Genomic DNA, 27,085 nt, shown 5'->3' on the forward strand with positions numbered 1-27,085 from the left:
AATGAGCCCCTCCAGAATGTTCCCTTGTTTGCCACTGAGTCACCTTGTTCACTTTGGACTGCCATTGCTCCTTTTCCTATGGCCCCATGGACACTGGACAAACTAACTGGGCCACTACACTCACGTTTCCGTCCACCATTACCCCACTCTAGTGCACTATCCCTTCCTTTTTGTCATTTTATAAATACGCTTGAACACAACTGGAGTATTTGTGCTTTATTATATAGAAAATTGCAATGTACTGGACTGTATTACCCTGTGCAAATGTCCTGTAAGGTGTGCATCCATTCAACAAATGTGTTTAAGCAGTCTGTAGTCATCACATCAGTACACTGTTGTGACCACACCAACATCTGCAAAAAGGGAAGGCATAAGTGACAGTCAATAGAAATGAAAAGCAAGTGACTGGCACAACACAGCTGGCACACAGCACTTAACTGAAATGGAGATATGAACAGAATTACAGTCTTACCTGAGTGTCATTGGAAGTACTGCTTTGTGATATGTCTCCTGTTGTCCACACCCTCCTCCTCTTCCTCCTCCTCATCACTGTTTTCAGTGTCCTCTGCTGCCACAGGTGCATTGTCTACCCCTCTTCCTGCAGGTAGGGCACACAGCGTCTGAGGGCTAAATTGAGCAGCATGCGGCAAGATACCACTTTCGGGCAGACCTTCTTAGGGGCGTAGCATAGGGATCCACCTGTTAAAAGGAGGCACCAGAACCTGGCTTTCAGCAGACCAGATGTGCGTTCTACAACCTTCTTGGTATGGCCATGTCCTTCACTGTACTGATTTCCTGCACCTGTTCTCAGATTCCTCACAGGGGTCAACAGCCAGGACAGGTTTGGCTATCCGGAGTCACCTGAAAGTACTGAGGGACACAAATTACTCATGTATAATGGCATGTAGTACAACTCAATTTGGCATACACTGACATACACTGTGTGAAGACTGAAGCTCACCTATGAGCCACACTCTGTACCTCTGTAGTCATGCCATCACCTGAGGAACGCTGCTATTCCTCAATATATAGACATCTTGCACAGATCCATGAAATTTGGCAGTGACGTGGGAGATGTATTGATCAGCAAGGCACACCCTCTGGACAATTAGAGAGTGGTAACTCTCCCTATTCCTGTAGAACTGCTCATTTGCCCTGGGAGGGAACAAGGCAATATGGGTCCAGTCAACGGCCCCAATCACATGTGGTATGTGTCCCATTGCGTAGAATCCAGCCTTCACTGTGGGCAAATTTTTACTATGGGAGAATGAGATGTAGCTGCTCATGTGTTTGAGCAAGGCAGCCAAAACTCTTCCAAGCACAATCGAAAACACTGGCTGTGACATTCCTGCAACCAAGTACACTGTCACCTGGAATGAACCACTTGCCAGGAAGTGGAGCACTGAGAGTACCTGTACTACAGGGGGAATTGCTGTAGTGCTAGGGATAGCAGGAATCAGATCTGGCTCCAATTGTTGACACAGCTCTGTAACTGTGGCCCTGTCCAGAAGATAGGTGAGTATGATGAGCCGGTCCTCCAATGTAGCCAAGTCCACTGTCACCTGGAATGAACCACTTGCCAGGAAGTGGAGCACTGAGAGTACCTGTACTACAGGGGGAATTGCTGTAGTGCTAGGGATAGCAGGAATCAGATCTGGCTCCAATTGTTGACACAGCTCTGTCAACCATAGTGAATACCATCCACAGGCTGGCATCCCAGATGCAGCAATGCAATGCATACCTGGAGAGCATTCACAGTGGCTTGGAAGCCCTACAGAGATCGTTTCAGCCTCTGGCCTCCTCTTTGATGGCAGCCAGTGTCCCTAGTTCTTCTGACACCCCTTACAACTACCTGTTCTCAGTCCCAAAGCCCTCTCCCTTAACCCATCCCACGCACACAATCTGACAAGCATGCACACAAAACAACAGACAGGACTCGCAAAGACAAACACAGCACCACACTTCACTCCACAAGCGCACACACACAGCCAACACACAGATACACATGCAACAACTGCCTCCACTGTCTCCCCCTCCTCCCTCACAGTCACATCAACATTTACACCTGCATGCACTGCATCATCAGTCCCAGATCCTGCCACCTGTACAGCCTTGCCCATAGTCACCACAACAGCAGACTCGCAGACATGCACCCCACACATCACATGCACAGGCACCACCACCACCACCATCACAACCTCATGCAGCACACCCACCTCACTTGATGACACCACAACATACATACACACGTCCTGTTTGTCCTCTCCCACCCTGTCTGACCACCCCCAATTACACACAAATGCTCACACTCAGACACTCCACAACCATCCACCTCACACACGCATACTGTCCATGCACCTGCACCCAAGTCAAGCACACCTTCCCCACCTACAACCACTCCCTCTACCTCCACTCCCAAACCTCCTCCCACAACCCACCCCATTGGTCCTAAGAAACCTTTATTTTCCCGCCTTGACCTCTTCCCTCCCCGTGACCTGCCCGTAAGAGAAAGATCCCTGTAGGAAAGTACCATCTTGCCTGGCAGGTTACCCCCATTTTTAATGTATGTAAGTTGTTTTTTGCCTGTCTCACTGGGATCCTGCTAGCCAGGACCCAAGTGCTCATAGTTTGTGGCCTGAATGTGTGTACCTGTGTAGTGACTGTAGGAGGCTGGCCTGGCTTATAGTGGGTACCTTGTAGTACTTACACCCTGTGCCAGGTCCAGTTATCCCTTTTTAGTAGAATAGAGGTGTTCTAGCAGCTTAGGCTGATAGAAGGTAGCTATGGCAAGGCTTCAGCTGAACTAGGAGACATGCAAAGCTCCTACTATACCACTTATTTCATTTAGCACAATATCATAAGAAAACACAATACTCAGAGTTACTAAAAATAAAGGTAATTTATTTTTATGACAATATGCCAAAAGTATCTCAGTGAGTACCCTCAGTTAGAAGGTAAGTAATATACACAAGTCATATGTACACAAACCCAAAAACAGGTAAGTAATAGTAAGAAAAGTAGTGCAAACAATGTAGAATCACAATAGGATGCAATAGGTGAACATAGGTTTAGGGGCAACACAAACCATATACTCCAAAAGTGGAATGCGAATCACGAATGGACCCCAACCCTATGTGACCTTGTAGAGGGTCGCTGGGACTGTAAGAAAACAGTGAGGGTTAGAAAAATAGCCCACCCCAAGACCCTGAAAAGTAGGAGCAAAGTACACCTACTACCCCCAGAGAGCACAGAAGTCGTGATAGGGGGATTCTGCAGGAAGAAGAAACACCAGCAATGCAACAACAGTGGATTTCCGGACCTGAGCACCTGTAAGATAAGGGGACCAAGTCCAATAGTCGCGACAGTGTCGAGAGTGGGCAGGAGCCCAGGAAATGCCAGCTGAAGATGCAAGGAAGCTGCCACCGGTTGGAAGAAGCTTGGAGTTCTGCAAGAAAGAAGAGGACTAGGGACTTCTCCTTTGGAAGACTGATGTCCCACGTCGCGATGAAGTTTACAGAGGTGTTCCCACGCAGAAAGACCGCAAACAAGCCTTGCTAGCTGCAAGGGTCGCAGTAGAGGTTTTTGGGTGCTGCTGTGGCCCAGGAGGGACCTGGATGTCGCCACTTGGAAGAGGAGACAGAGGGGGCACCCAGCAACTCAGGGAGCCCTCACAGAAGCAGGCAGCACCCACAGAAGTACCCCAACAGGCACTAGGAAGAAAAGTGAACCGGAGTCCACGCGAAGTCACAAAAGGGGGTCCCACGACGCCGGAGGACAACTCAGAAGGTTGTGCACTGAAGGATGGAGTGCCGGGGACCCAGGCTTGGCTGTGCACGAAGGAAATACTGGAAGAGCGCACCGGAGCCGGAGTTCCATATACAAGGGAATTATATGGGTGTACCAGTGTGCCAATGAGAATTGGTAAATTTAGTCACTAGCCTGCAGTGGCAAATTTAGAAAGCAGGGAGAGCATAAACACTGAGGTTCTGGTTAGCAGAGCCTCAGTGATACAGTTAGGCACCACACAGGGAACACATACAGGGCACATATTATGAGCACTGGGGCCCTGCCTGGCAGGATCCCAGTGACACAGGGGCTAAAACATACAAACATACATACAGTGAAAATGGGGGTAACATGGCAGGCAAGATGGTACTTTCCTACACAGACTTACAGTTGATGTTAGACGACTACAGAAAGCGATTTCCGCTAGCCAGCTCGGAAGTGCAGCAACCATCTATACCACCCTCTGTGCCTCTTCCTTCCACTCCTATTCAGCTGAGGGTACCACCATTACATGTACCCCCACAGACACCAATTTCAGTTCTGACTCTAGATCTGTCTTCATCGAAGGATGTCTGAGAGGAGGGAGAACTGCCGGATGCATTAAAAGAGTGGGATGATTATCAAATTCCTACTACATCCTCACCTTCCCCTATCCCAATAGATTCCCTTCTAGGTGACATCAGGGGTTTTCACAATTTGTTAGAAAGAGCTGCGAAGAGGTATGAGCTGCCCATGCCAATGAAGCAAATGGATTGTTTCCTGTATGATATTAAAAAACCTTTCCAAAAAAGTATAAAATCATTGCCAATATGGACTGTATATGAGATGAAGGCATCAAGGTGATGAAAAACCTGGCTACCGTCACTCCTGTCTTGCCTCGTCTTGACAAGAAATATATGGCACCGGAAGACTCTCCGGCCTGCCTCGCGGGGCACCCCAAACCGGACTCAGTCATTGCCCAGGCTGCGCAACACAGGTCCAGAAACCCTTCGGCGCCAATATCTGCTCCACCAGACAAGGAGGTTAGAAGGCTGGATAATATAGGGAAGCGTTTCTCCTTGATGTCTTTACTTATGATAAGGGCCTCTAGCTCTTTGGCTATCATAGGCAGATACAACAGGCAATTATGGGCAGACATTGCTCCCTCCCTAGGTCAGCTACCAGAGGAATCAAAGAAAGAGGCGAGAAAAATCTTGCAGGAAGGTGTGCTTGGAATGCCGGTGTGTCATGTGGAATCCTCTGACAGAGCTTGCTGATGTCTTGGCATTCCACATGACACTAACGGACTGAGGCACACGTCTTGTCTTCCTCTGTGCCCCTTTTATCTTCTATACTTAAGTCGGATTATCTTGCAATAAAGATTTACCTACCTCTTCCACCCTCGTTGGATCCTTAAGAAGAAGAACATTTTTGGGGGCAATATTGGACACATCCACCAACAAGGCAACTCCTACAGGAGAGAGGCTAAAAAAGCTCATATTCCTGGCCGGGCTCCTGCAAAAAAGAAAGTATGTTTCAGTTCTCCTCTTCAAGTCCCTGTTGGGAATAATGTCCTGCTGCATTCAACTGGTACCGTTCTGACGTCTCAGAATGAGACCCCTCCAGGAACAGCTGGACCTTCAGTGGACACAGTCCAAGGGGTCCTTCGACGATATAATCGGGATAACGAAACCCATGATATCATCTCTGGCTTGGTGGACCCAGGAGTCTCAATTGTTGATGCAGCTTCCTTTTCTCCTCCAACCAGCTCAGGGGGTGATCACTACCATTGCATCACTCGAAGCCACATCAGAGGTCCTTTCATATCAATTATCTCGAATTGAAGGCAGTTCGACTAGCGATTTGCGCTTTTCTTCCAAAGGTAAGAGGCTCATCAGTACTCATTCGGACGGACAACACTACAACTATGCATTATATCAACAAGCAGGGAGGAACAAGATCTCTCCTCTCGAGAGAATCTCAGCACATTTGGGAATGGTCTATAAGGAAAAAGATAGACCTTCGAGCGGAACACGTCCCAGACGTGCAGGATTTCATAGCAGACTCTGAGCAGGTGTAGGAGGCTGGACTGGCTTGTAGTGAGTACCAAGGGGTACTTACACCTTGCACCAGGCCCAGGTATCCCTTATTAGTGTATAGGGTGTCTAGCAGCTTAGGCTGATAGATAATGGTAGCTTAGCAGAGCAGCTTAGGCTGAACTAGGAGACGAGTGAAGCTCCTACAGTACCACTAGTGTCATATGCACAATATCATAAGAAAACACAATACACAGATATACTAAAAATAAAGGTACTTTATTTTTATGACAATATGCCAAAAGTATCTCAGTGAGTACCCTCAGTATGAGGATAGCAAATATACACAAGATATATGTACACAATACCAAAAATATGCAGTATAGTATTAGAAAACAGTGCAAACAATGTATAGTTACAATAGGATGCAATGGGGACACATAGGGATAGGGGCAACACAAACCATATACTCTAGAAGTGGAATGCGAACCACGAATAGACCCCAAACCTATGTGACCTTGTAGAGAGTCGCTGGGACTGTAAGAAAACAGTGAGGGTTAGAAAAGTAGCCCACCCCAAGACCCTGAAAAGTCAGTGCAAAGTGCACTAAAGTTCCCCAAAGAGCACAGAAGTCGTGATAGGGGAATTCTGCAGGAAAGACCAAAACCAGCAATGCAACAATGATGGATTTCCAGACGAGGGTACCTGTGGAACAAGGGGACCAAGTCCAAAAGTCACGACCAAGTCGAGAGTGGGCAGATGCCCAGGAAATGCCAGCTGTGGGTGCAAAGAAGCTGCTACTGGACAGTAGAAGCTGAGGATTCTGCAGGAACGACAAGGGCTAGAAACTTCCCCTTTGGAGGATGGATGTCCCACGCCGTGGAGAGTCGTGCAGAAGTGTTTTCCTGAAGAAAGACTGCAAACAAGCCTTGCTAGCTGCAAGTCGTGCGGTTAGGGTTTTTGGATGCTGCTGTGGCCCAGGAGGGACCAGGATGTCGCCAATTGCGTCAGGGGACAGAGGGGCAGCCCAGCAAGACAAGGAGCCCTCTCAGAAGCAGGCAGCACCCGCAGAAGTGCCAGAACAGGCACTACGAAGAGGAGTGAAATGGTGCTCACCCGAAGTTGCACAAAGGAGTCCCACGCCGCCGGAGGACAACTCAGGAGGTCGTGCAATGCCGGTTAGAGTGCCGTGGACCCAGGCTTGGCTGTGCACAAAGGATTCCCTCGGAAAGTGCACAGGAGCCGGAGTAGCTGCAAAAGAAGCGGTTCCCAGCAATGCAGTCTGGCGTGGGGAGGCAAGGACTTACCTCCACCAAACTTGGACTGAAGAGTCACTGGACTGTGGGAGTCACTTGGACAGAGTTGCTGGATTCAAAGGACCTCGCTCGTCGTGCTGAGAGGAGACCCAGGGGACCGGTGATGCAGTTCTTTGGTGCCTGCGGTTGCAGGGGGACGATTCCGTCGACCCACGGGAGATTTCTTCGGAGCTTCTAGTGCAGAGAGGAGGCAGACTACCCCCACAGCATGCACCACCAGGAAAACAGTCGAGAAGGCGGCAGGATCAGCGTTACAGAGTTGCAGTAGTCGTCTTCGCTACTTTGTTGCAGTTTTGCAGGCTTCCAGTGCGGTCAGCAGTCGATTCCTTGGCAGAAGGTGAAGAGAGAGATGCAGAGGAACTCTGATGAGCTCTTGCATTCGTTATCTAAGGAAATCCCCAAAGCAGAGACCCTAAATAGCCAGAAAAGAGGGGTTGGCTACTTAGGAGAGAAGATAGGCTAGCAACACCTGAAGGAGCCTATCAGAAGGAGTCTCTGACGTCACCTGCTGGCCCTGGCCACTCAGAGCAGTCCAGTGTGCCAGCAGCACCTCTGTTTCCAAGATGGCAGAGGTCTGGAGCACACTGGAGGAGCTCTGGGCACCTCCCAGGGGAGGTGCAGGTCAGGGGAGTGGTCACTCCCCTTTCCTTTGTCCAGTTTCGCGCCAGAGCACTGCTGAGGGGTCCCTGAACCGGTGTAGACTGGCTTATGCAGAAATGGGCACCATCTGTGCCCATGAAAGCATTTCCAGAGGCTGGGGGAGGCTACTCCTCCCCTGCCTTAACACCTTTTTCCAAAGGGAGAGGGTGTAACACCCTCTCTCTGAGGAAGTCCTTTGTTCTGCCATCCTGGGCCAAGCCTGGCTGGACCCCAGGAGGGCAGAAACCTGTCTGAGGGGTTGGCAGCAGCTGCAGTGAAACCCCTAAAAAGGCAGTTTGGCAGTACCCGGGTCTGTGCTAGAGACCCGTGGGATCATGGGATTGTGCCAACTATGCCAGGATGGCATAGAGGGGGTAATTCCATGATCATAGACATGTTACATGGCCATATTCGGAGTTACCATGGTGAAGCTACACATAGGTAGTGACCTATGTGTAGTGCACGTGTGTAATGGTGTCCCTGCACTCACAAAGTCCGGGGAATTTGCCCTGAACAATGTGGGGGCACCTTGGCTAGTGCCAGGGTGCCCTCACACTAAGTAACTTTGCACCTAACCTTTACCAAGTAAAGGTTAGACATATAGGTGACTTATAAGTTACTTAAGTGCAATGGTAAATGGCTGTGAAATAACGTGGACGTTATTTCACTCAGGCTGCAGTGGCAGGCCTGTGTAAGAATTGTCAGAGCTCCCTATGGGTGGCAAAAGAAATGCTGCAGCCCATAGGGATCTCCTGGAACCCCAATACCCTGGGTACCTCAGTACCATATACTAGGGAATTATAAGGGTGTTCCAGTATGCCAATGTGAATTGGTGAAATTGGTCACTAGCCTGTTAGTGACAATTTGGAAAGAAATGAGAGAGCATAACCACTGAGGTTCTGGATAGCAGAGCCTCAGTGAGACAGTTAGTCATAACACAGGTAACACATTCAGGGCACACTTATGAGCACTGGGGCCCTGGCTGGCAGGGTCCCAGTGACACAAACAACTAAAACAACATATATACAGTGAAAAATGGGGGTAACATGCCAGGCAAGATGGTACTTTCCTACAATGTCCCACCCACCAACCCTGATGACAGAGTGTTAGAAAGGGAGCTCAATAGATTGAGAGTGGAACAACCCAGACTGAAGCTCAAGAAGCAACAGCTGGATTTGGATAGACAGTCCTTAGAAGTGGAAAGAGAAAGACAGAAATTGGGTTTAGAAACCCATGGTGGCAGCAGCAGTATTCCCCATAGTCATCCTGCAAAAGAGCATGATTCTAGGAATCTGCACAAGATAGTTCCCCCTTATAAGGAGGGGGATGACATTAACAAGTGGTTTGCTGCACTTGAGAGGGCCTGTGTTGTACAGGATGTCCCTCAAAGGCAGTGGGCTGCTATCCTATGGCTATCATTTAGTGGAAAGGGTAGAGATAGGCTCCTTACTGTGAAAGAAAGTGAAGCCAATGATTTCAAAGTTCTTAAGAATGCACTCCTAGATGGTTATGGCTTAACCACTGAACAGTACAGGATGAAGTTCAGAGAAACCAAAAAGGAGTCTTCACAAGACTGGGTAGACTTTGTTGACCATTCAGTGAAGGCCTTGGAGGGGTGTTTACATGGCAGTAAAGTTACTGATTATGAAAGCCTGTATAACTTAAGCTTGAGAGAGCATATTCTTAATATTTGTGTGTCTGATTTGTTGCACCAGTACCTGGTGGACTCTGATCTGACCTCTCCCCAAGAATTGGGAAAGAAGGCAGACAAATGGGTCAGAACAAGGGTGAACAGAAAAGTTCATACAGGGGGTGACAAAGATGGCAAGAAGAAGGATGGTAAGTCTTCTGACAAGGGTGGGGACAAATCTAAAAATGAGTCTTCATCAGGCCCACAAAAACACTCTGGTGGGGGTGGTGGGCCCAAATCCTCTTCAAATCAAAACAAAGAAAAGAAACCATGGTGCTATTTATGTAAAATAAAAGGCCATTGGACAACAGATCCCAGTTGTCCAAAGAAAAGCACCAAGCCTCCTACCACTACAACCCCTGCTGCTACACATAGTGCCCCTAGTAATAGCAGTGGTGGTGGGAGCAAACCTACTAATAGCCAATCCAAGGGAGTAGCTGGGCTCACTTTTGGTAACTTAGTTGGGGTTGGTCTTGTTAGGGAGACCTATGGGAGCTTGTAGAGGGTCGCTGGGACTGTAAGAAAACAGTCAGGTGTCCAAGATACCCCAACCCAAGACCCTGAAAAGTAGCAGTAACGTTCCCCTACTGCCCCAAAAGGACACAACAGTCGTGTTAGGGGGATTCTGCAAGAACCACAAATACCAGCAAAGCACTGAAGGCGGATTCCTGGACCTGAGGACCTGCAAGGCAAGGGGACCAAGTCCAAGAGTCGCAATGGTGTCCAGGGGGGGGGCAGGAGCCCAGGAAACCCTGGATGAAGGTGCAAAAGTGCTGCCTCCAGGTGGAAGAATCTGAAGATTCTGCAACAACGAAAAAGGGGTAGGAACTTCTCCTTTGGATGGAAGATGTCCCACGGCGTGCTGAATGTTGCAAAAGTGTATCCACACAGAAATACTGCAAACAAGCCTTGCTAGCTGCAAGGGTTGCAGTAGTGGTTTTTTTGTGCTGCTGGGGACCAAGAGGGACCAGGATGTTGCCCCTTGGAGGAGGAGACAGAGGGGGCGCTCAGCAACTCTGAGAGTCCCCACAGAAGCAGGCAGCACCCGCAGAAGTACCAGAGCAGGCACTATGAAGATTTGGGATCCGGAGACGACTCAGAGTCACAAAGGAGGGTCCCACGACGTCGGAGTCCAACTCAGAGGGTTGGGCACTGCAGGACGGAGTGCTGGGGACCCAGGCTAGGCGGTACACAAGGGAATCCTTGGGGAAGTGCACAGAAGCCGGAGCAGCTGCAAATCACGCAGTACACAGGTTTGCAGTCTAGCTTGGGGGAGGCAAAGACTTACCTCCACCAAACGTGGACTGAAGGATCACTGGACTGTGGGGGTCACTTGGTTATAGCTCCTGTGTTCCAGGGACCATGCTCATCAGGATGAGAGGGGACCCAGAGGACCAGTGATGCAGTCTTTTGGTGCCTGCGTTAGCAGGGGAAAGATTCCGTCGACCCACAGGAGATTTCTTCATGGCTTCCAGTGCAGGGTGAAGGCAGACAGCCCCCAGAGCATGCACCACCAGGAAACAGTCGAGAAAGCCGTCAGGATTAGGTGCTACAATGTTGTTGGTAGTCGTCTTGCTACTTTGTTGTGGTTTTGCAGGCGCCCTGGAGCAGTCAGCGGTCAATCCTTGGTAGAAGGTGAAGAGGGGAGTGCAGAGGAACTCTGGTGAGCTCTTGCATTCGTTATCTGAAGAATACCCCAGAGGAGAGAACCTAAATAGCCAGCAAAGGCGGTTTGGCTACCAAGAAAGGAGGATTGGCTACCAAGAGAGGTAAGAGCCTATCAGAAGGAGCCTCTGACGTCCCCTGCTGGCACTGGCCACTCAGAGCAGTCCAGTGTGCCCCCAATACCTCTGTTTCCAAGATGGCAGAGGTCTGGGACACACTGGAGGAGCTCTGGGCACCTCCCCTGGGAGGTACTGGTCAAGGGAGTGGTAACTCCACTTTCCTTTGTCCAGTTTTGCTCCAGAGCAGGGCTGGGGGATCCTTGAACCGGTGTAGACTGGCTTATGCAGAGATGGGCACCATCTGTGCCCATCAAAGCATTTCCAGAGGCTGGGGGAGGCTACTCCTCCCCAGCCCTTCACACCTATTTCCAAAGGGAGAGGGTGTTACACCCTCTCTCAGGGGAAATCCTTTGTTCTGCCTTCCTGGGTCAGGGCTGCCTGGGCCCCAGGAGGGCAGTAACATGTCTGAGGGGTTGGCAGCAGCTGCAGTGGAGACCCCGGAAAGGCAGTTTGGCAGTACTCGGGTACTGTGCTAGAGACCCGGGGGATCATGGAATTGTCCCCCAATACCAGAATGGTATTGGGGGGACAATTCCATGATCTTAGACATGTTACATGGCCATGTTCGAAGATACCATTGTGACGCTACACATAGGTAGTGACCTATGTGTAGTGCACACATGTAATGGTGTCCCCGCACTCACAAAGTCCGGGGAATTTGCTCTGAACGATGTGGGGGCATCTTGGCTAGTGCCAAGGTGCCCACACACTAAGTAACCTTGCACCCAACCTTCACCAGGTGAAGGTTAGACATATAGGTGACTTATAAGTTACTTAAGTGCAGTGGTAAATGGCTGTGAAATAACGTGGATGTTATTTTGCTCAGGCTGCAGTGGCAGGCCTGTCTAAGAATTGTCAGAGCTCCCGAGGGTTGGCAAAAGAAATGCTGCAGCCCATAGGGATCTCCTGGAACCCCAATACCGTAAGTACTTCAGTACCATATACAAGGGAATTATATGGGTGTACCAGTATGCCAATGTGAATTGGTAAATTTAGTCACTAGCCTGTTAGTGACAAATTTGGAAAGCAGAGAGAGCATAACCACTGAGGTTCTGGTTAGCAGAGCCTCAGTGAGACAGTTAGGCATCACACAGGGAACACATAGAGGGCACATACTTATGAGCACTGGGGCCCTGCATGGCAGGGTCCCAGTGACACATAGACTAAAACAACATATATATAGTGAAATATGGGGGTAACATGCCAGGCAAGATGGTACTTTCCTACATAGCCGCCTAGCACAAAAGGGAGGGAGGGGAGAGTGACACACCCGCACCCCACAACACACACCAAACACACATACCACACATCGAGAACCATCTGCAGAGTTAATCAACAACAACATAACCCAGGAGCAAAGAAAGCCAGGACATATACCTCTGGTCCAACCACTGTAATTATGTGGGAACAGCATCCTCAATCTAAAATATATAAATATATACATATACACAGCAAGGGCCAACGGCCAGTCCATAGACAATAAATGGGCACAGTGCAGCGTCCAAGACCCATCCTGACTCCTGACAGCCCAATCGGCTGGGCAGGGGCATCATTGTGATGGTAGGCAGGCACCTCAGGGGGCTGGGGGTGAGGGGTGGTAGGAGTAGGGGGGGTCTTCTTCGGAGGGAGGTCCTTGGACTTGGGTTTGGGATTGGGCGGGTTTTTACTTCTCTGTTTAGGGGGCAGAGGAGTGGGTTTGGGGCGGAGGGCTGGAGTGCCACTCTTGTGTCCCTTAGTTGCAGGTGTAAATTTAGGGGGACGAACAGGAGTGGACTCGGAGCTGGAAGTACTGGGCTGGGGGAGAGTGATTGTAGGAGGCTGGCCTGGCTTATAGTGGATACCTGATGGTACTTACACCTTGTGCCAGGTCCAGTTATCCCTTATTAGTAGATTAGTAGTGTTATAGCAGCTTAGGCTGATAGAGGCAGCTATAGCAGAGCAGCTTAGGCTGAACTAGGAGACATGCAAAGCTCCTACTATACCACTTATATCAGATAGGTACTATATCATAAGAAACATAATACTCAGGGTTAATAAAAATAAAGGTACCTTATTTTAGTGACAATGTGCCAAAAAATATCTCAAAGGATATACTCCCTTAGGAGGTAAGTAAAATACAAAAATATACACACAAACCAAAATCAGGTAAGTAAAACAGTCAGAAAGTAGTGCAAACACTGTAGAATACAATAGGATGCAATAGGCCTAGGGGCAAAACAAACCATATACTCTGAAAGTGGAATGCGAACCATGAATGGACCCCTAGGCTAGTGTAGTGTGTTGAGGGTCGCTAGGAGTGTAAGAAAACACTACGGGTGTCCAAGATACCCCACCCCAAGACCCTGAAAAGTAGGAGTAAAGTTGTACTACTTCCCCAGAACCACACTAAACTTGTGATAGAGGATTCTGCAAAGACCACAACAGACTGCAAAGCACTGAAGATGGATTCCTGGACCTGAGGACCTGCAAAAGAAGGGAACCAAGTCCAAGAGTTGTGAAAGTGTCTGGGGGGGCAGGAGCCCACTAAACCCCAGATTAAGGTGCAAAATGGCTGCCTCCAGACGGAAGAAGCTGAAGATTCTTCAACAACGAAAGGTGCTAGGAACTTCTCGTTCGTGCAGAAGATGTCCCACGGAGTGCTGGAGGACGCAGAGTTGTTTCTTTGGAGAAAGACTGCAAACGAGCCTTGCTAGCTGCAAAGGTCACGGTTGAAGAAAAAGGGTGCTTCCCGGGCCCATTAAGGACCAGGATGTCGCCACTTGGGAGAGGAGACAGAGGGGGCCCTCAGCAACACAGAGAGCCCACGCACAAGAAGGCAGCACCTGCAGAAGTCCTTGAACATGGGTTCAAAAAGACTGAGCACAGCGGTCGTCTCAAAACTACAAAAGAGGGTCCCACGAAGTCGGAGGTCAACTCAGGGAGTTGAGCAATGCAGGACGGAGTGCGGTGGACCTGGGCTAGGCTGTCCATAGTGGAGCCCCGGGGATGCATTGTTTTGGCACCCCAATACCAGATTTGGCATGGGGGGACAATTCCATGATCTTCGAAATGTTACATGGCCATATTCGGAGTTACCATTGTGAAGCTACATATAGGTAAGACCTCTGTTTCCAAGATGGCAGAGGTCTTGTAGTGAGTAGCAAGGGGTACTTACACCTTGCACCAGGCCACGGTATCCCTTATTAGTGTATAGGGTGTCTAGCAGCTTAGGCTGACAGATAATGGTAGATTAGCAGAGCAGCTTAGGCTGAACTAGGAGACTAGTGAAGCTCCTACAGTACCACTAGTGTCATATGCACAATATCATAAGAAAACACAATACACAAGATATACTAAAAATAAAGGTACTTTATTTTTATGACAATATGCCAAAAGTATCTCAGTGAGTACCCTCAGTATGAGGATAGCAAATATACACAAGATATATGAACACAATACCAAAAATATGCAGTATAGTATTAGAAAACAGTGCAAACAATGTATAGTTACAATAGGATGCAATGGGGACACATAGGGATAGGGGCAACACAAACCATATACTCCAAAAGTGGAATGCGAACCTGGCGCGAAACTGGAAAAAGGAAAGGGGAGTGACCACTCCCCTGACCAGTACCTCCCAGGGGAGGTGCCCAGAGCTCCTCCGGTGTGTCCCAGACCTCTTCCATCTTGGAAACAGAGGTGTTGGGGGCACACTGGACTGCTCTGAGTGGCCAGTGCCAGCAGGTGATGTCAGAGACCCCCTCTGATAGGCTCTTACCTTTCTTGGTAGCCAATCCTCCTTTCTTGGTAGCCAAACCTCCTTTTCTGCCTATTTAGGGTCTCTCCTCTGGGGATTTTTTCAGATAATGAATGCAAGAGCTCACCAGAGTTCCTCTGCACTTCCCTCTTCGACTTCTGCCAAGGATCGACCGCTGACTGCTCCAGGACGCCTGCAAAACCGCAACAAAGTAGCAAGATAACTACCAGCGACATTGTAGCGCCTCTTCCTGCCTGCTTTCTCAACTGTTTCCTGGTGGGGCATGCTCTGGGGGTCATCTGCCTTCATCCTGCACTGGAAGCCAAGAAGAAATCTCCAGTGGGTTGACGGAATCTTCCCCCTGCTAACGCAGGCATCAAAAGACTGCATCACCGGTCCTCTGGGTCCCCTCTCATCCTGACGAGCGTGGTCCCTGGAACACAAGAACTCTATCCAAGTGACTCCCACAGTCCAGTGATCCTTCAGTCCAAGTTTGGTGGAGGTAAGTCCTTGCCTCCCCATGCTAGACTACAAACCTGTGTACTGTGTGATTTGCAGCTGCTCCGGCTCCTGTGCACTTCATACACAGCCTAGCCTGGGTCCCCAGCACTCCGTCCTGCAGTGCTCAACCCTCTGAGTTGGCCTCCGACGTTGTTTGACCCTCTTTTGTGACTCTGAGCCAGCTCCAGTTCACAAATCTTCTAAGTGCCTGCTCCGGTACTTCTGAGGGTGCTGACTGCTTCTGTGGGGGCTCTCTGAGTTGCGGAGCGCCCCCTCTGTCTCCTCCTCCAAGGGGCGACATCCTGGTCCTTCCTGGTCCCCAGCAGCACCCAAAACCTCTACTGCGACCCTTGCAGCTAGCTAGGCTTGTTTACGGTACTTCTGCGTAGAAACACTTCTGCAACCTTCAGCACGCCGTGGGACATCTTGCATCCAAAGGAGAAGTTCCTAGCTCTCTTCGTTGTTGCAGAATCCTAAGCTTCTTCCATCCGGAGGCAGCTTCCGTGCACCTTCATCCGGGGTTTCCTGGGCTCCGGCTCCCCCCCTATCCCGGACACTATCGCGACTCTTGGACTTGGTCCCCTTGCCTTGCAGGTCCTCAGGTCCAGGAATCCATCTACAGTGCTTTGCTGGTGTTTGTGGTTCTTGCAGAATCCCCCTATCACAACTATTGTGTCCTTTTGGGGTAGTAGGTGTACTTTACTCCTACTTTTCAGGGACTTGGGGTAGGGTATCTTGGACACCCTGACTGTTTTCTTACAGTCCAGCGACCCTCTACAATCTCCCATAGGCCTGGGGTCCATTCATGATTCGCATTCCACTTTTGGAGTATATGGTTTGTGTTGCCCCTAGACCTATGTTTGCCTACTGCATCCTATTGTAATTCTACACTGTTTGCATTAGTTTTCTTACTCTTACCTGTTTTGGGTTTGTGTACATATAACTTGTGTATATTACTTACCTTCTTACTGAGGGTGCTCACTGAGATACTTGTGGCATATTGTCATAAAAATAAAGTACTTTTATGTTTAGTAACTCTGAGTATTGTGTTTTCTTATGATATTGTGCTATATGATATAAGTGGTATACTAGAAGCTTTGCATGTCTCCTTGTTCAGCCTAAGCTTTGCCATAACTACCTTCTATCAGCCTAAGCTGCTAGAATCACCTCTATTCTACTAATAAGGGATAACTGTACCTGGCACAGGGTGTAAGTACCACAAGGTACCTACTATAACCCAGGCCAGCCTCCTACATTGGTGGTGCAGCAGTGGGATAAGTACTTGCAACTGCTTTACCTCTTTGTCATTTTGTACTTTTCATAAGAGAATCGTATACCAAATAGTTCAGTATATGTACACTTAACCAAAAAAGTTTACTTTTCTATTCTAAAACTTTTTACAAAGTTCTGAAAAGTTTCTTAAAACTTCTAAAAGTTTCCAAAGTTTGAAAAAGTTTTTTTTCTGTGCTTTCTTAAGTTCTAAAACTTTTCCTTTCTCACTGTCCTTAAACCTTTACTGTCATGTCTGTTGTAGAATCCACTCTCAAAACTGCAACTTATGAGAGGTTAAACTATAAGAGTTTGAGGGGTCTCTGCCTGGATAGAGGTTTGAGTATAGGAAATAACCCTACAATAGAGTTTATCTTTAACATGCTTGTTGCAGATGACCAGAACCAGTCTGGACCATCACATGAGAGGTTAGAAAAGGGAGAAGCTTCCCAGTCTGATTCAGAGGAGTCCGCTGGAGAAGCTGGGGAGGGTTCTGACAAGGGTTTGCCCCCTAGCAGGGCACCTAGTGTTGCTGGTAGTGATAGAGGTTCCCATAACAGTAGGGCATCCCTTATCTCTAGAGGCCAGGTTACTAGGGTCCAGACAGTTAGGGACAGGTCCCCCTCTGAAACGTCCCACATTTCCTCTGTGTCAAAGCATTCCCAACCCACCCACCCTGAGGATAACTTGTTAGAAAGGGAACTAAAAATGTTGAGGGTTGAAGAGACCAGACTGAAGCTTAAACAGCAGCAGCTGGTCTTAGATAGGGAATCCCTAGACATAGAGAAGGAAAGACAGAGGTTGTGGTTAGTTTCCCATGGTGGCAGCAGCAGTATTCCTGATAGCAATCCTGTTAGGGAGCAAGATTCCAGGAATCTGCACAAGATAGTCCCCCCTTACAAGGAGGGGGGATGACATTAATAAGTGGTTTGCTGCACTTGAGAGGGCCTGTATGGTACAGTTGGTCCCTCAAAGGTAGTGGGCTGCTATTTTGTGGCTATCTTTCACTGGAAAGGGATCGGGATAGGCTCCTTACTGTTAGAGAAAGTGAAGCCAATAACTACAAAGTTTTGAAAGATGCACTCTTGGATGGATTCGGTTTAACCACTGAACAATACAGGATTAAGTTCAGAGACACCAGAAAAGAGTCTTCTCAAGACTGGACAGATTTTGTGGACTGTTCAGTGAAGGCCTTGGAAGGGTGGTTGCATGGAATTAAAGTTTCTGACTATGAAAGCCTGTATAATCTTATTCTGAGAGAGCATATTCTGAACAACTGTGTGTCTGACGTGTTACACCAATACCTAGTGGACTCGGATCTGACCTCTCCCCAAGAATTGGGAAAGAAGGCAGACAAATGGGTCACAACAAGAGTGAACAGAAACGTTCATATAGGGGGTGACAAGGAAGGCAAGAAGAAGGATGGTAAGTCTTCTGAGAAGGGTGGAGACAAAAGTAAGCATTCTGAGTCTTCATCAGGTCCACAAAAATCCTCTGGGGGTGGTGGGTCCAAATCCTCTTCTAATAATCAACCTAAAAAGCCTTGGTGTTATTTCCGTAAAGTCAAAGTCCATTGGGCAACTGATTCCAGTTGCCCAAAGAAAAACACCAAACCTACCACAACCCCTGCTGCAAATTCTAGTGCCCCTAGTAATAGCAGTGGTGGTGGGGAATCTACTACTAATAGCCAATCCAAGGGTGTAGATAGGCTCACTATTGGCAATGTAGTTGGGGTTGGTCTTGTTAGGGAGACCACAGAGGCTGTTGTAGTCTCTGATGGTGGCATTGATTTTGCCGCCTTGGTTGCTTGTCCCCTTAATATCGATAAGTACAAGCAACTTCCCCTAATCAATGGTGTTGAGGTTCAGGCCTACAGGGACAGAGGAGCCAGTGTAACTATTGTGATAGAAAAACTGGTCCATCCTGAGCAACACCTACTTGGTCAGCAGTACCAAGTGACAGACGCTCATAACAACACTCTTAGCCACCCCATGGCTATTCTGAATCTCAACTGGGGGGTGGGGGGGTTACTGGTCCAAAGAAAGTTGTGGTAGCCACAGATTTACCTGTAGACTGTCTACTAGGAAATGATTTAGAGACATCAGCTTGGGCAGAAGTGGAATTGGAGGCCCATGCAGAAATGCTGGGCATTCTTGGGCATATTTTTGCTTTAACCAGGGCTCAGGCCAAAAAGCAAAAAGGACAGGGTAACTTGGATCCTGGAACAATGGACCAAGTGCTCCCTAAAGCTAGGGGTAAGAAGGATAAATCCTTATCCATTATCCCTCCCTCTACAGATGATTCCCCTTCTGAGGAAGAGGGATTCCCTCCCTGTGCAGAACCTACACCAGAGGAGCTGGCAGCAGACACTGCTGAGCTTTTGGGTGGAGGGGGGCCTGCCAGGGAAGGGCTGAGTGTGGCAGAGCAAACCTGTCCCACAATAGAGGGTCTCAGACAGCAAGCTGTCAAGCAGCAAAATGGGGATGTCAGTGACAGACATAGAATATACTGGGAAGGTAACCTCTTGTACACAGAGTCAAGGGACCCAAAACCTGGAGCAGCCAGGAGAGTGGTAATTCCCCTACAGTACAGAGAGTTTCTTCTCACTCTAGCACATGACATTCCTTTGGCTGGGCATTTGGGCCAGACGAAAACTTGGGAAAGACCTGTCCCCTTGTTTCACTGGCCTCATATGTCAGAGGACACCAAAGATTTTTGCAAGTCTTGTGTGACCTGCTAAGCCAGTGGCAATACTGGTGGCACTCCAAAGGCCCCTCTAATTCCACTTCCAGTGGTTGGGGTGCCCTTTGAAAGGGTAGGGGTTGACATAGTTGGCCCCCTTGACCCCCCTCTGCTTCAGGCAATAGATGTATCTTGGTGGTAGTGGACCATGCCACAAGATATCCTGAAGCCATACCTCTAAGGACCACTACAGCTCCTGCAGTGGCAAAAGCCCTCTTGGGAATCTTTTCCAGGTTGGGTTTTCCAGAAGAGGTGGTGTCAGACAGAGGTAGCAACTTCATGTCTGCATACCTAAAAGCAATGTGGAAGGAGTGTGGTGTTACCTACAAGCTCACCACCCCTTACCATCCACAAACAAATGGTCTGGTTGAGAGGTTTAATAAAACTCTCAAAGGAACTATAATGGGACTCCTGGAAAAACTCAGGAGGAGATGGGATGTCCTGTTACCTTGCCTCCTTTTTGCTTACAGGGAGGTACCCCAAAAAGGAGTGGGCTTCAGCCCCTTTGAACTCCTCTTTGGGCACCCTGTAAGAGGTCCATTTACTCTTGTGAAGGGGGGTTGGGAACAACCTTTAAAAGCTCCTAAACAGGACATAGTGGACTATGTACTCGGCCTAAGATCCAGAATGGCTGAGTACATGAAAAAGGCCAGTAAAAACCTTCAGGCCAGCCAGGAGCTGCAAAAGCAATGGCATGACCAGAAGGCTGTTCTGATCCAGTGGTATTGGAGCCTGTGGCCCCAAGAGCACTCCAAGACAAATGGAGTGGACCCCATCTAATTGTTGAGAAAAAGGGTGAGGTTACCTATTTTGTAGACCTGGGCACTGCCAGGAGTCCCCTTAGGGTGATTCATGTCAACCGCCTAAAACCCTACTATGACAGGGCTGATCTCACCCTGCTCATGGCAACAGACGAGGGACAGGAAGAAGAGAGTGACCCTCTCCCTGACCTCTTCTCCACCACTGAAGCAGATGCCTTAGTGGAGGGAGTAGTTTTAGCAGATTGTCTGATTGCAGAACAGAAAGACAACTGCATAAATCTCCTAAGCCAATTTTCAGACCTCTTTTCACTTGTACCAGGTACAACATCCTGGTGTGAACACACAATTGACACTGGAGACAGCCTGCCTGTCAAAAGTAAAATTTATAGGCAGCCTGACCATGTCAGAGACTGCATTAAACAAGAGGTGCAGAAAATGTTTGATTTGGGGGTGACTGAACCTTCTGAAAGCCCATGGGCTAGCCCATTGGTGCTTTTACCAAAACCTCAGACCAAAGATGGAAAGAGGGAGATGAGGTTTTGTGTAGATTATAGAGGGCTCAATCAGGTAACCAAAACTGATGCTCCCCCTATACCCAGGGAAGATGAGCTCATTGACGCACTGGCTTCTGCCAAGTATCTTAGCACGTTTGATCTAACTGCAGGGTATTGGCAGATTAGATTGACAGAAGATGCTAAACCAAAGACTGCATTTTCTACCATAGGAGGGCACTACCAATTCACAGTGATACCCTTTGGTTTGAAAAATGCACCTGCCACTTTTCAGAGGTTGGTGAACACAATCCTGCAAGGGTTGGAGGCTTTTAGTGCAGCATATCTAGATGATATTGCTGTCTTTAGCTCCACCTGGGATGATCACCTGGTCCACCTGTGGAAAGTTTTGGAGGCCCTGCAAAAGGCAGGCCTCACTATCAGGGCTTCAAAGTGCCAGATAGGGCAGGGAAAGTGGTTTATCCGGGCCACCTGATTGGTGGAGAACAGATTGCACCACTACAGGGGAAAATCCAAACAATCATGGATTGGGTTCCCCTTACAACCCAGACGAGAGCCTTTTAGGCCTCACAGGGTACTAGAGGAGATTAATAAAGAATTATGGCTCCATAACAGCTCCTCTTAATGATCTCACAAGCAAGAAAATGCCTAAGAATATATTATGGACAGCTAGCTGTCAGAAAGCTTTTGAGGAGCTCAAACAGGCCATGTGTTCTGCACCTGTCCTAAAAAGCCCATGTTACTCCAAGAAATTAATTGTTCAAACTGATGCATCTGAATTAGGGGTAGGGGCAAGTCTTATCACAACTGAATTCTGAGGGCCAGGATCAACCTGTTGCTTTTATCAGCAGGAGGTTGACCCCTAGAAAAAAGCGTTGGTCTGCCATAGAGAGGGAGGCCTTTGCTGTGGTCTGGGCACTGAAGAAGTTGAGGCCATACCTGTTTGGCACTCACTTCATTGTTCAGACAGACCACAAACCTCTACTTTGGCTAAAACAAATGAAAGGTGAAAACCCTAAATTATTGAGGTGGTCCATATCTCTACAGGGAATGGATTATACAGTGGAACATAGACCTGGGAGTACCCACTCCAATGCAGATGGACTCTCCAGATATTTCCACTTTGACAATGAAGACTCATCAGGTCATGGCTAGTCTTATTGTCCTTCGTTTGGGGGGGGGGGAGTTGTGTAGGAAAGTACCACCTTGCCTGGCATGTTACCCCCATTTTCACTGTATTTATGTATGTTTTAGCCCCTGCGTCACTGGGATCCTGCCAGGCAGGACCGCAGTGCTCATAATATGTGCCCTGTATGTGTTCCCTGTGTAGTATTTAACTGTATCACTGAGGCTCTGCTAGCCAGAACCTCAGTGTTTATGCTCTCTCTACTTTCCAAATTTGTCACTGCAGGCTAGTGACTAAATTTACCAATTCTCATTGGCACACTGGTACACCCCATATAATTCCCTAGAATATGGTACTGAGGTACCCAGGGTATTGGGCTTCCAGGAGATCCCTAAGGGCTGCAGCATTTCTTTTGACACCCATAGGGAGCTCTGACAATTCTTACACAGGCCTGCCAGTGCAGCCTGAGTGAAATAACATCCACGTTATTTCACAGCCATTTACCACTGCACTTAAGTAACTTATAAGTCACCTATATGTCTAACCTTCACCTGGTGAAGGTTGGGTGCAAAGTTACTTAGTGTGAGGGCACCCTGGCACTAGCCAAGGTGTCCCCACATCGTTCAGGGCAAATTCCACAGACTTTGTGAGTGCGGGGACACCATTACACGCGTACACTGTACATAGGTCACTACCTATGTACAGCGTCACAATGGTAACTCCGAACATGGCCATGTAACATGTCTAAGATCATGGAATTGTCACCCCAATGCCATTTTGGCATTGGTGGGACAATTCCATGATCCCCCGGGTCTCTAGCACAGAACCCGGGTACTCCCAAACTGCCTTTCCGAGGTCTCCACTGCTGCTGCTGCCAACCCCTCAGACAGGTTTCTGCCCTCCTGGGGTCCAGGCAGCCCTGGCCCAGGAAGGCAGAACAAAGGACTTCCTCTGAGAGAGGGTGTAACACCCTCTCCCTTTGGAAATAGGTGTGAAGGCTGGGGAGGAGTAGCCTCCCCCAGCCTCTGGAAATGCTTTGATGGGCACAGATGGTGCCCATCTCTGCATAAGCCAGTCTACCCCGGTTCAGGGATCCCCCAGCCCTGCTCTGGCACAAAACTGGACCAAGGAAAGGGGAGTGACCACTTCCCTGACCTGCACCTCCCAGGGGAGGTGCCCAGAGCTCCTACAGTGTGTCCCAGACCCCTGCCATCTTGGAAACAGAGATGTTTGTGGCACACTGGACTGCTCTGAGTCGCCAGTGCCAGCAGGTGACATCAGAGGCTCCTTCTGATAGGCTCTTACCTCTGTTGGTAGCCAATCCTCCTTCCTAGGTAGCCAAACCTCCTTTTCAGGCTATTGAGGGTCTCTGCTTTGGGGATCTCACCAGATAACGAATGCAAGAGCTCACCAGAGTTCCTCTGCATCTCCCACTTCACCTTCTGCCAAAGGATCGACCGCTGACTGCTCAGGACGCCTGCAAAACCGCAACAAAGTAGCAAGACGACTGCTAGCAACCTTGTATCGCTTCATCCTGCCAGCTTTCTCGACTGTTTCCAGGTGGTGCATGCTCTGGGGGTAGTCTGCCTCCTCTCTGCACCAGGAGCTCTGAAGAAATCTCCTGTGGGTCAACGGAATCTTCCCCCTGCAACCGCAGGCAAGAAAAGACTGCATCACCGGTCTTCTGGGTCCCCTCTCAGCATGACGAGCGTGGTCCCTGGAACTCAGCAACTCTGTCCAAGTGACTCCCACAGTCCAGTGACTCTTCAGTCCAAGTTTGGTGGAGGTAAGTCCCTGCCCCCCCCCCCCAGCTTGACTGCATTGCTGGGTACGGCGTGATTTGCAGCTGCTCCGGCTCCTGTTCACTCTTCCAGGATTTCCTTCGTGCACAGCCAAGCCTGGGTCCCCGACACTCTAACCTGCAGTGCACAACCTCCTGAGTTGTCCTCCGGCGTCGTGGGACTCCCTTTTGTGACTTCGGGTGGACTCCGGTTCACTTTTCTTCTAAGTGCCTGTTGAGGTACTTCTGTGGGTGCTGCCTGCTTCTGTGAGGGCTCCCCGACTTGCTGGGCGTCCCCTCTGTCTCCTGATCCAAGTGGCAACATCCTGGTCCCTCCTGGGCCACAGCAGCATCCAAAAACCCTAACCGTGACCCTTGGAGCTAGCAAGGCTTGTTTGCAGTCTTTCTGGGTGGGAACACCTCTGCAAGCTTCTTCACAATGTGGGACATCCATCCTCCAAAGGGGAAGTTCCTAGTCCTCTTCGTTCTTGCAGAACACTAAGCTTCTTCCAATAGGTGCCAGCTTCCTTGCACCCTCAGCTGGAATTTCTTGGGCTCCTGCCGACTCTCGACACTGTCGCGACTCATGGACTTGGTCCCCTTGTCTTACAGGTACTCAGGTCCAGAAATCCACTGTTGTTGCACTGCTGGTGTTTGTTCTCCTTGCAGAATCCCCCTATCACGACTTCTGTGCTCTCTGGGGGTAGTAGGTGCACTTTACACCTACCTTTTAGGGTCTTGGGGTGGGCTATTTTTCTAACCCTCACTGTTTTCTTACAGTCCCAGCGACCCTCTACAAGCTCACATAGGTTTGGGGTCCATTCGTGGTTACCAATCCACTTTTGGAGTACATGGTTTGTGTTGCCCCTATACCTATGTGCTCCTATTGCAATCTACTGTAACTTCACATTGCTTGCATTACTTCCTTTTGCTATTATCTGCATAATTTTGGTTTGTGTACATATATCTTGTGTATATTTCTTATCCTCATACTGAGGGTACTCACTGAGATACTTTTGGCATATTGTCATAAAAATAGAGTACCTTTTTTTTGTATATCTGTGTATTGTGTTTTCTTATGATACTGTGCATATGACACAAGTGGTATAGTAGGAGCTTTACATGTCTCCTAGTTCAGCCTAAGCTGCTTTGCCATAGCTACCTTCTATTAGCCTAAGCTGCTAGAAACACATCTTCTACACTAATAAGGGATAACTGGACCTGGCACAAGGTGTAATTACCTCTGGTACCCACTACACTCCAGGCCAGCCTCCTACACTTGGTCCCCTTGCTTTGCAGGTCCTCAGGTCCAGGAATCCACCTTCAGTGCCTTGCTGGTGTTTGTTGTTCTTGCAGAATACCCCTATCACGACTATTTTGTCCTTTTGGGGTAGTAGGTGTACTTTACTCATACTTTTCAGGGTCTTGGGGTGGGGTATCTTGGATACACTGACAGTTTTCTTACAGTCCCAGCAACCCTCTACAAGCTCCCATAGGTCTGGGGTCCATTCGTGATTCGCATTCTACTTTTGGAGTATATGGTTTGTGTTGCCCCTAGACCTATGTTCACCTATTGCAACCTATTGTAATTCTACACTGTTTGCATTACTTTTCTGACTCTTACTTATCTGTTTTGGGTTTGTGTACATATAACTTGGGTATATTACTTACCTTCTTACTGATGGTACTCACTGGGATACTTGTGGCATATTGTCATAAAAATAAAGTACCTTTATTTTGAGTAACTCTGTGTATTGTGTTCTCTTATGATATTGTGCATATGATATAAGTGGTATAGCAGGAGCTTTGAATGTCTCCTATTTCAGCCTAAGCTGCTTTACCATAGCTACGTTCTATCAGCCTAAGCTGCTAGAAACACCTCTATTCTACTAATAAGGGATAACTGGACCTGGCACAGGGTGGGTGTAAGTACCTTTGGTACCCACTACAAGCCAGGCCAGCCTCCTACACTATTACCTTAAGGACCACTACAGCACCTGCAGTGGCAAAAGCTCTCCTGGGAATCTTTTACAGGGTGGGTTTCCCTAAGGAAGTTGTATCAGACAGAGGTAGTAATGTCAAGTCTGCACACCTCAAGGCAATGTGGAAGGAGTGTGGTGTTACCTACAAGTTCACCGCCCCTTATCATCCACAAATGGATAGGTTGAGAGGTTTAATAAAACTCTCAAAGGCATGATCATGGGACTCTCTGAGAAACTCAGAAGGAGATGGGATGTCCTCTTGCCATGCCTCCTTTTCACCTACAAGGAGGTACCCCAAAAAGGAGTGGGCTATAGCCCCATTGAGCTCCTCGTTGGGCACCCCGTTAGGGGTCTCCTTGCTCTTGTGAAGAAGGGTGGGGAGCAACCTTTATAGCCCCTTAAACACGACATTGTGGACTAGGTACTTGGCCTAAGATCTAGAATGGCGGAGTACATGAAAAAGGCCACTAAAACCTTCAGGCCAGCCAAGAGCTCCAAAAGCAGTGGCATGGCCAGAAGGCTGTCCTCACAGAGTACCAACCAGGACAAAAGGTGTGGGTATTGGAGCCTGTGGCCCCAAGAGCGCTCCAAGACAAATGGAGTGGACCCCATCTAATTGTAGAAAAGAAAGGTGAGGTCACCTACCTGGTGGACCTGGTGTAGGAAAGTACCATCTTTCTTGGCATATTACCCCCAATTTTACATGTACGTCAGTTTGTTTTTGCCTGTCTCACTGGGATCCTGCTAGCCAGGACCCCCGTGCTCATACTTTGTGGCCTGAATGTGTATACCTGTGTAGTGACTAACTGTGCCACTGAGGCTCTGCTAACCAGAACATAAATGCTAATGTCTCTCTGCCTTTAAATTTGTCACTATAGGCTAGTGACCGCTTTTACCAATTTCAATTGGCACACTGGAACACCCTTATAATTCCCTAGTATATGGTACCTAGGTACCCAGGGTATTGGGGTTCCAGGAGATCCCTATGGGCGGCAGTATTTCTTTTGGCACCCATAGGGAGCTCAGACAATTCTTACACAGGCCTGCCACTGCAGCCTGAGTGAAATAATGTACACGTTATTTCACAGCCATTTTTACTGCACTTAAGTAACTTATAAGTCACCTATATGTCTAACCTTCACTTGCTGAAGGTTAGGTGCAAAGTTTCTAAGTGTGAGGGCACCCTTGCACTAGCAAAGGTGCCCCCACATAGTTCAGGGCCAATTCCCCAGACTTTGTGAGTGTGGGGACACTATTACAAGCGTGCACTACATATAGGTCAATACCTATATGTAGCTTTACAATGGTAACTCCAAATATGGCCATGTAACATGTCCAAGATCATGGAATTGTCCCCCCATTCCAAATTTGGTATTGAGGAGCCAATTCCATGCAACCCGGGGCTCCACTATGGACCCCGGGTACTGCCAAACCAGCTCTCTGGGG

Source organism: Pleurodeles waltl, chromosome 11, assembly GCF_031143425.1.
Source record: "Pleurodeles waltl isolate 20211129_DDA chromosome 11, aPleWal1.hap1.20221129, whole genome shotgun sequence".
Lineage (NCBI taxonomy): Eukaryota > Metazoa > Chordata > Amphibia > Caudata > Salamandridae > Pleurodeles > Pleurodeles waltl.